Source organism: Peromyscus leucopus, chromosome 11 (genome assembly GCF_004664715.2).
Source record: "Peromyscus leucopus breed LL Stock chromosome 11, UCI_PerLeu_2.1, whole genome shotgun sequence".
NCBI classification, from domain to species: Eukaryota; Metazoa; Chordata; class Mammalia; order Rodentia; family Cricetidae; genus Peromyscus; species Peromyscus leucopus.
In genome coordinates, this window is record NC_051072.1 from 51,955,029 (window position 1) to 51,964,868 (window position 9,840).

Sequence of the window (9,840 nt, forward strand, 5' to 3'; positions counted from 1 at the left end):
CTAAATGTGCTTTTCATAAACATTTACCCTGAAGGTTGGGAAGAATTTGTGAATGTTATAATTACATGCCAAAAGGGATTTCTTTCAGATATAATTCACATCCCTCATCAGTTCCTTTTCATTCATCGAAATGAAGATTGTCCTGCTAAGTATGGACATATCAGACGAGCCCCTCTGAAAGAAGAGATCCAAGAATGCAGAAGGATGTTAGGCAACAGCCATCCCACTGACCCTAACAATACAAACTGGTGTGTTACAGAGACGGCCACACAGCAGGAAAGAGCAAGCAGGCTGTAGGAGCTGAAAATGTCCTCCACCTACTGGCCAGCAAGAAATCCAGGAACCTAGTCACACAACTCCAAGGACAGAATTCTAACTTAAAAGACCAAAGAAGGGGGCCCCACACTGCAGTAGGAGCCTCTGCAATGCCTGACTCTTTGATTTTAGTCTTATGAGACCCCCAAGGAGAGACTCCAGCTGAATCTCACCCATGCTTCTGAACTATAGAGCTGCGAGAAAATAAATAAGCTACAAAGTCTGTGTTGATTTATTATGCAGATATAGAAAAATGATACAAATTCCTAATGAAATGTGGGACTTTTAATGAAAGGGATCACACAGAGGTTAGTCTTAATATTTTATTTTTCTTACTCCTATGGTATGTCAAGAGATATAGTTAGATACCATCTAGATAATATGTAAAAAGAAAAAAAACTCATGCCCACATCAGCTTGACAAGAAGGAAGGCTGGATAGAAGGAAGGAAGGAAGGAAGGAAGGAAGGAAGGAAGGAAGGAAGGAAGGAAGGAAGGCAGAGGGAGGAAGGGAGGGAAGGAGGGATGAAGGACAGGAAATGTGAGTCAAGAAGCCCAGAAGAGACAAGTCAGTTTCCTAAGAGGATCCTGCCTCCCTCATGTTACTTTAGGCTCATCATCCCTTCCTCCTCAATCCACAGCCTTCCTTCTAATTGCCAGAGACAAGCAGGGATTGATGGGGTATTTCATTCCTATGTGTTTTACTTGTGATCTCTAAGGAAAATAAAAACCACCTAATTTATTTCAGAACTGTTTATTAATGCTATGTTGGTTAGCCCTCATTAGTAAGTTGCTTTTGAAGAACCAAAACACCCCCATTTCAAGCAAGTCCCTCACCCCAACTTGAATTAGGCCTGAGTTTCGAAATTCTCAGAGCTGCTGACATAGGTCCCAGGAACTCAAAAGTACAAAGTCAGGATGTTTGAAGGACTATCTGGTAGCAACTGATTAACCACAGGATGCCCCAATGCCGGAGATGGTCAAAAGTACAAAGTCAGGATGTTTGAAGGACTATCTGGTAGCAACTGATTAATCACAGAATGCCCCAACGCCGGGGATAGTCTATAAAGTTTGACAACTGGTCAAAACTGCAAAGTAAGATAACACAGAAATTTTGGAAAGCCCCTAAAACTTGAGCCAATCAGAAATGTACCCATACGAGCTCCCCTAACTGATGTAACCTTGTGGTTTTTGCCTTTAAAAACTGAGCTTGCAGAGGGGCGGGCACCTCCTCTAGCCTCCGCTGGGTCTGTGTGCTTGATGAGGTTCCCGCCATGCTGCTTGAACTGCTCCAATAAACCTTGCTTTTTCATTTCGGTGAGTTTGTGTCTCTGGTGGTCTCTTCGGGGGTCTCACGTCCAGGGTACAATAGCTTTCACTACTCTATTCTATATGCTTAGATGTTTTTAAGCTTGTTCACCTTTCTTATGTCTGAGACATTATTAGTGCTTTTTTTAAACACTCCCCCCTCATCCTTTTATGATCTGTTCATCTGTTTGTTGGTGACAGGGCCTCAATCTGTAGCTCAGGCTGCCCTGGAGCTCACTGTGTAGCTCAGGCTGACCTCAAACTTACAGTAAGTTCCTGCCTCAGCTGGGATTGTAGGTGTGAGTCACCACGCCCACCTCAAACACTTTCTTTAATGCTGATATGGTAACATTTCGCCCAATTTTGAACCCTGATGTCCTTATGCGTCACCTGATAGGTGATACTAGAGGAAACCATGGAGCAAAGAGGAAGCGACCTGTCTGATAGCATTGCCCCAGGAGGCAGGGCTGACAAAGTTACCAGCTTTGTATCTGGTAACTGGTTTTCCTCAAAGCTCAGAGCCGCTCAGCCCTGAATCTCAGGCCTGTTGTGAGCTTCCTCCTGTGGAAGCGGATGAGCTTAGCGGATTCCTAAAGGCCTCTTTAGTCTTCTTATCATAAAAATAAAATAGGTTTTCATTTTTTTTAAAAAATTCAGCTGTTACAGAAAATGAATCATGGAAAGTGAAAATCTTTCACAACGGAGTCGCAGATAAATATCAGCAATACTTTTGTGTACATAGATAATAGATAATCTTCCAGTTTTAAATTTAGAAATGAGAACATACTAAAATGACTCTCTTCTGAAATTTGTGGGAACTGGGAGCCCATCAGAGAAGAGCGTGGGAGGCCTTACCTTGTTGGAGGAGGGAGGGGGGGGAGGAGACAGGGGAATGGGAGCAGGAGAGAGAGAGGGATCTGTGGTTGGTATGTAAAATAAAAAAATAATAAAGTCTTATCGAGAGAGAGAGAGAGAGAGAGAGAGAGAGAGAGAGAGAGAGAGAGAGAGAGAAGCTCGACGATGTAAAAGCAGTGAGACTAAGCAGCCAAGGAGATGAGTCAGTTTTCAGGCCAGCGATCTCATCTTCTTCTACTTCTCCTGGACGCTCCTTCCTCTACAGTCACTCTACATCTGCCAGTGGTTGTATAGTCTTATGTCTCCACCCAGCTGCCCTCCCTCCCCTTTAGCCTTGTCTTAATATATGAGACAGAAAGGCATATATAGTGTGTATATATACATATATGTACACACACACACACACACACACACACACACACACACACACACAAGTCCCTGCTAGTAACAGTTGGTAGAGTACTTGCCTAGCATGTATGAAGCCTTGGATTCCACCCCAGCACCACATAAAGTGGGTGTGTTGACACATGCCTATAATCTCAGCTCTGAAAAGGTGGAGAAGTTTAAGTTTATCCTCTTCTATATCCTAAGTTTGAGGCCAGCCTGAGTGAGATCTGTCTCAAAAAAAACAAAAACAAAAACAAAAAAACTAAAAACAAAACAACAAAAAAACTTCAAGTTCTGTTGTAAGAGATATATAAAACTGAGGGGAATCTTTCAGGTAGGTGTCAATGTAGGGCAGTGATCCAGAGATAAGAAGGACAACCTTTTGTCATTGACTTTGTCAACCTGGATCAGACTTCGGGGAGTCTAATGTCGGGTGGTTCATTGTCCGCATATTTAAAACAAAGTACAATTTGGGATAAGATTTCCAGGCAACAATCAGTTATTCAATTCTAGGTGTACAGTAAAATTCTAGGTGTGACTACATAGAAACTCCTTAAGATGTGACCATGAGGGTGGGTTCTATAGATAAAAGGCCTAGAATCCAGTAGCATGGAGGTCAGCAGGCCATAAAGTACTTGTGACATCTCCCCTAAGGATAGGTAATGGTCTAGGGAGGGAAGAGTCTGGGGTAATCATTCTGGGGAATTTGGGTGAGATCTGCCTCTACTGCAAAAGGGTGGGTGAGGCCGGTCTCCACAGATAGCAAAAAGGTCACCAGGTCCTTAATAAAACCACACTCAGCTTTCTGGATGGAATGCAGGCATTTGATTTTTATCTCCTCCAATAGGGAGACACCCCTGCATGATTAACATCCCCTGGTTCTCTTAGTGCTTCTCTGTGAGTACAAGAACGTCTGTGGCCCCAACATATAACATGAAAGTAGAAGTAAAAAGGAAAGGAGAGAGACAAAAAGGAGGAAGGCGTGGCCAATACGAACAAAATACATGATATTCTAGACAAATGAAAAACGCCATAAAGAAACCCATTGTCTTGAATACACGCCAATGAAAACACGGGACTTCAGTGCATAGAGGATGTCTTTCTATTTCAGGTCACTTGCTCTACCATCCAGAAGGACTCCGGAACACAACTTTGTTGATGTTACACATTGCACATGTAGCTAACACCTATGAACAGCTCGCCATACGATAGTCACTATGCCATGTGCTCTATGACATCTTCCCAACTTCATCTCTAAACGATGTTCTGAGATGGGTAAGATTTACTATCACCCCCTTTTAAAAATCAGTGTTATGATGAATCAGAGGACTTGTCCAGCGACTGACAACTGGAATGTGGCAGAATTAACACATGTGCCCATATGGTCTGAAGTATATGGGAGCCATGCTATAGCGCCTAAGCAATAAACACATGGTGTTTCAGTTATGGCCTTTGCCTTTTTCTAAACGATATCTGCCTTCTACCTGAACTGAAAATTAGGGGAGTTACTTCTTGTTGGCACCCCCACACAACTCTCTAAAGTACCTTGTATGTAAAGGTGCTACATGAATGTTTGCATTAAAGGGTTTGAGAGCTACCCCTCTTCCCAGAAGATGTGACATTTACATATTTCAGAGATAATGTTGAATTAACGTCAAGGAAGGCAGAGTGTGTTACTCAGGGTTCTATAAAGGAACAGAATGAAATGATACATAATTATAAAAGGGGATTTACTAAGTAAATTATGTTAGAGCTATAGCATCCCCACAGCCCAAACTTTTCATTGTTCTCTCTTGATTTTTGCCTTTTATGTAAGGTCTTCTGTAACATGCAAGAATGAAAGATGCCTCTCTTCTGTGGTCAAAACCATATTCTGACTCTTTTGACCCAATAAGACAGAAGTTGGAGGATCAAATGACAGAGACTGGACTGGAATATAGCTTTGTTGGTAGAGTGCATGCCTAGCATGTATGAAGCCTTGGATTCTACCCCAGCACCACATAAAGTGGGTGTGTTGGTACATGCCTATAATCTCAGCTCTCAGAAGGTGGAGGCAGGAGGATCAGAAGTTCAAGGTTAAGTTGGAGGCTAGCCTGAGTGAGACCTACCTCAAAAAACAAAACAAAGAAAAAAAAAAGAACAACAACAAAAAAAGAGACTTCATAGGATTTTATTATCTTCTTCCCATCAATTGTAGTGACAATCAATACTGTGCATTGATCAGGTTGTTCTTGCCCTCTGTCTGAAGGTGTGGTTCCTCAATTTTTGAGCTGTCTTAGAGATAAAAATCAACAGTGACACAGTCACATTCTGTAAGCATAGTGTGACAACTGTACATGCCACGAGAAATAGTGTGAGATAGCAGCCTCACCCAGGACATAAATTGTGGGTCCATGGTGGCATCCAAACATAAGATTCTTCTGTCTTCTCATGGAGCCAAGCACTCATGCTCCTCTTTAACTTCAGTAATGATAAAGCAAGCACAATGCACAACTTCTCAGCAAAGGAATATTTAGTATTTGACTTAGAAGCTCTGCTATGTACCCACCAGGGTGGATCTGAAAAATGGCCCTTATGTTGATATGCTTCACTTAAGAACAGTGGAAAACATCAATCAATTTATCCACTGTGAATAAATTCTGTAATCTAATTCTGTATATCTAATGTAATTCTTCTCGTGTCTACTCCTGAGTATGGGAGTGGATGTTTTAAGTCAGAGGACTGGAGCGAGGACCAGAGTTCAGCTCCCAGTGCTCATGTTTGGATGGCTCATAACTGCTTCTCACTCCAGCTCCCATGGATCTGCTCTGGTTTGTTTTCTGTTGCTGTAATAACACACTGGCCAAAAAAAATTTGGGGAGGAAAGAGTTTACTTCATCTTACAGGTTTACAGTCCATCATCAAGGAAGTCAAGGCAGAAGATCACGCAGGAACTGGAGCAGGGACCATTGGAGGGGCACTGCTTACTGTCAGGTTCTGGTTCTCTGTTCAACTACCTATTTTATACAGATAAGGACCACCTGCCAAGGGGTGGCACCACCCACAGTAGTTTGGGCCCTCCCACATCAATCACTAGTCAAGACAATTCCTCATGGACATGGCCACAAAGCGATCTGATCTGAGCAACTCCTCAACTGAGACGCCTTCGAATTATTCAGGGCTGTGTCAAGGTGACAGCTGTAGCTAACCAGAACACGTCACTCCTTGTCAACTTGACATACAAACACATTAGTGTTAAACCATAACCTTCCCTTTCTTTTCCCAAGATCTCATGTTAATATTAGTATCACAGTATAAAACACAGACCAACTTTTAAAAAGTCCCACAGTCATTAAAATTTTCAACACTTTAAAAGTCCAAGTTTTCTTTTAAAATACAAAGTCTCCCAACTACAGTCTTCTATAAAATTAAAAAAAAAAACAAATTATATACTATCTTATTCCAAGAAGGCAGAACCAGAGCACAGTTACAATAAGATCAAAGCAAAACCAAAATCTGACTACATAAAAATCTCAGTATCCGACATCTAGAATTCACTCATGATGTTCTGGGCTCCAAAGGGTTTGGACAGTTTCACTTCTCCAACTCTGCCACCCACAGCACACAGCTTGTCTCCCAGGCTCTGACAGAATTCATGCCACGGCTGCCGCTGTCCTTGGTGATCAAGCCATAGTCCTGACATCTACAATACGCTAAGATCTGTCTCCACTGTAACCAAGGCTGACTTTTCTGGCCCCTACCTTGATCGTGGTGTCAAGCCTCAGCTTCTCTCCATGACCCTTTAAATCCTGCAACTTTCATGTTGCAAAAAACCAGCATCATGTGGGAGACACTTACACACTCACAAATGTAGCTGTCGACTTGAGATGCAGCCTTGGCCCACCCCTGAACTACAGCTTCTGTGTGCTAACCCTGAAGAAATACTTCCCAGAAGATTTTGTGTCGGTGATGCTGGTCTCTTATTAATCCCAGCTGATTTTTCAGCTCCACAGTCCTTTGTCCTAGTAGAGCAAACAAGATTTCACTTCCAGAAATTCCTAATTTAAATATATCTCACAAGTGGCCCCAATAGTATCTTTGTTTTGAAACTTCACAAGCCTGGCCTCCATCATCTGCAATTCTCCCAACATTCCTGTCTTCCAATCTCCCACAGAATACATCCCATTATGCTCTATGCACTCAATGACTTTTCCAGATCAGGATTCCAAACAATTCCACAATCCTTCCAAATAACAGCATGGTCAGGTCTGTCACAGCAAGACCCCGTTCTTTGTACCAATTTCTGGCCTAATTAGCTTTCTGTTGCTGTAATAAAACCCTGACTGAAAACAACGTAGAGAATAAAGTGTTCATTTCATCTTACAGGTTGCAGTCCATTACTGAAGTGAGCCAGGACAGGAACTCATGTAGAACGGAAGCGAAGATCATGGAGGAATGCTGCCTACCTAGGGCTTGATTTCTGGTTTTCTGCTCAACCAGCCATATATATAGACATAGACGATATAGCTAGAGTTCAGGACCACCTTCCCAGAAGGAGCATCACCCACAGTGGGCTGGGCCCTCCCACATCATCCATTTATCCTGCCACAAGCCAATCTGATCTGGACAATCTCCCAATTGAGACTCCTTCAAATGACTCTGGGTTGTGTCAAGTTGATAGCTGTATTTAACTACGACAAGCTCTGATGATAGACTACATCTGCACATACCCATAGTCATGCATAGACACATAATTTTAAATAATAATAATTTTAAAATCCTTTTTTTAAAAAAAGATTACTTTCAGGCCTCTTTATATGCCTTAATGGACTGCTTAATGCTTTATGCCCCCCAAATCCTTTGGATATTATGGCCTCCTGTTGTAAGCCATACTCAACTCGTTCATTCATTCAACATGTAGTTTTGGGAGCTTATACCATGGAAGCAGTAAGTCTTGGGGGTGATAGATAATTAATGGTGAGCAAAGCAGAAGAAACTTAGAGTTGAGGCAGGAAAGGAAACAAGCAAGAGTAACACGGTATTAAAATACTGCGACAGCAGTCCTGGATTCCAGTAGCTCACCCACGCTCGAGCTAGAGATGGCATCCACATGCACGCATAAAGGAGAAGTCAGACTTCACCAGATGACAAGAAGATGTTGACAGCAAGAGGTGGAGAGACAAGGTCTTAGGCAGAAACTTGGAAGATAAAAGTACAAAGGAAAACAGAGAAGAGTGGGGTCGGGCCACAGTGTGAGAGAATAGGTGTGATGAGAGATGAGGGGAAGAGAAAGATTGAGTCAGAGGAGCCAAGGTGCCCAGAGGTGGAGTCACTAAAGAACTGAGGAGTGTCTGTGGGGTTTTGTGACATGAGAGTAGGAGTAATCTCAGGGAAGTCATGAAGAATGACAATAGATGTGATGGGTTGATGGCTACATAATAGATGATGGGTAAGTGGGTGGGAGGAGAGAGAATAAAGGTATAGGATGAAATATGAGTGAAGGAAGGATTATAAGGGCGATTATGTGGGTGTAGAACTACACATCTGTACGTGTATAGATCCTGAATGCTATCAAGGTATGTGTGTGTATGTATGTGTATGTATATGAATTATTATTTCCTTTTCAACATTGGTCCCAGCATACCCAGTCCCTAATCTCCCTTATAGACATAAATAATTACTTATGGTTTCTATATTTATTATCCTTCTAAAGTTTCTTATAGCATGCATAAGAATGTACGTATATTTCTCCCTATTTCACACAAAATAAAACTTTCTGACGTTTTTCAAATAAGGTACCTTCTTTTATTCTTTTTTTGTACTTTTTATTTTATAATTTAATTTAATTTTACATATCAGCCATGGATTCCCTTGTCCTCTCGCCTCCCGCAACCCCCCCCCCCGCCTTCCTCCCAGCCCACCCCCCATTCCCATCTCCTCCAGGGCAAAGACTCCCCTGGGGATTGAGTTCAACCTGGTAGATTCAGTCCAGGAAGGTCCAGTCCCCTCCTCCCAGGCTGAGCTAAGTGTCCCTGCATAAGCCCCAGGTTCCAAATAGCCAGCTCATGCACTGAGGACAGGTCCCGATCCTACTGCCTGGATGCCTCCCAAACAGTTCAAGCCAATCAACTGTCTCACTTATCCAGAGAACCTGATCCAAAAGTCCCTGTGCTTTTTCCAATCATGGTCTCAACAATTATGGCTCGTACAAACCCTCTTCTTTGTCACCAATTGGACTCCTGGAGCTCCACCTGGGGCCTGGCCATGGATATCTGCATCCGGTTCCCTCAGTCATTGGATGAGATTTCTAGCATGACAATTAGGGTGTTTGGCCATCCTATCACCAGAGTAGGTCAGTTCGGGCTTTCTCTCACCCATTGCCAGTAGTCTATTGTGGAGGTATCTTTGTGGATTTCTGTGGACCTCTCTAGTGCTTTGCTTCTTCCTATTCTCATGTGGTCTTCATTTATCACGGTCTCTTATTTCTTGTTCTCCCTCTCTGTTCTTAATCCAGCTGGGATCTCCCGCTCCCCTAAGCTCTCTTTCTCTCGACCCTCGCCCTTCATTACCCCGACTCACGTCCAGGTTGTTCATGTAGATCCCAGCCATTTCTCCATCATTGGGTGATCCCTTTGTCTTTCTTAGGGTCCTGTACCTTCTTTTATTCTTATGACATTGGTTTATTTGTGGAGGTTGGGGTGTGCATGTTCCACAACATGCACATGGGGGTGAGGGGACAGCTGGAGGTGATTAACTCCCTTCTCTCACTATATAGATTCAGAAACAGAACTTGAGGTCTTAAACTTTGTAGCAAACACCCTTACCCACTGAGCCATCCCTCCAGACCATATAATCTGTTCATAGCAGCATATAGAGAACTTGACCATCATTAAGGTCCTCTAGTGTTCTACTGTGTGGCTGTGCAGCCCTACAAGATCTAAGTATCCTCCTACTGGGACATCTTTTGTTGTTGTGAATAGCACTATGGTGTACCATTT

General features: G+C 42.8%; 1 long non-coding RNA gene across 1 annotated transcript; it reads left to right on the plus strand.

Annotated features, from left to right (window-relative positions):
• The first annotated feature begins 1,551 nt into the window (after positions 1–1,551).
• Positions 1,552–8,599, plus strand: LOC119088730. Its single transcript, XR_005092431.1, has 3 exons — positions 1,552–1,630; positions 3,975–4,138; positions 7,229–8,599. It is a non-coding gene; the product is annotated as an uncharacterized LOC119088730 (long non-coding RNA).
• Positions 8,600–9,840: the final 1,241 nt, after the last annotated feature.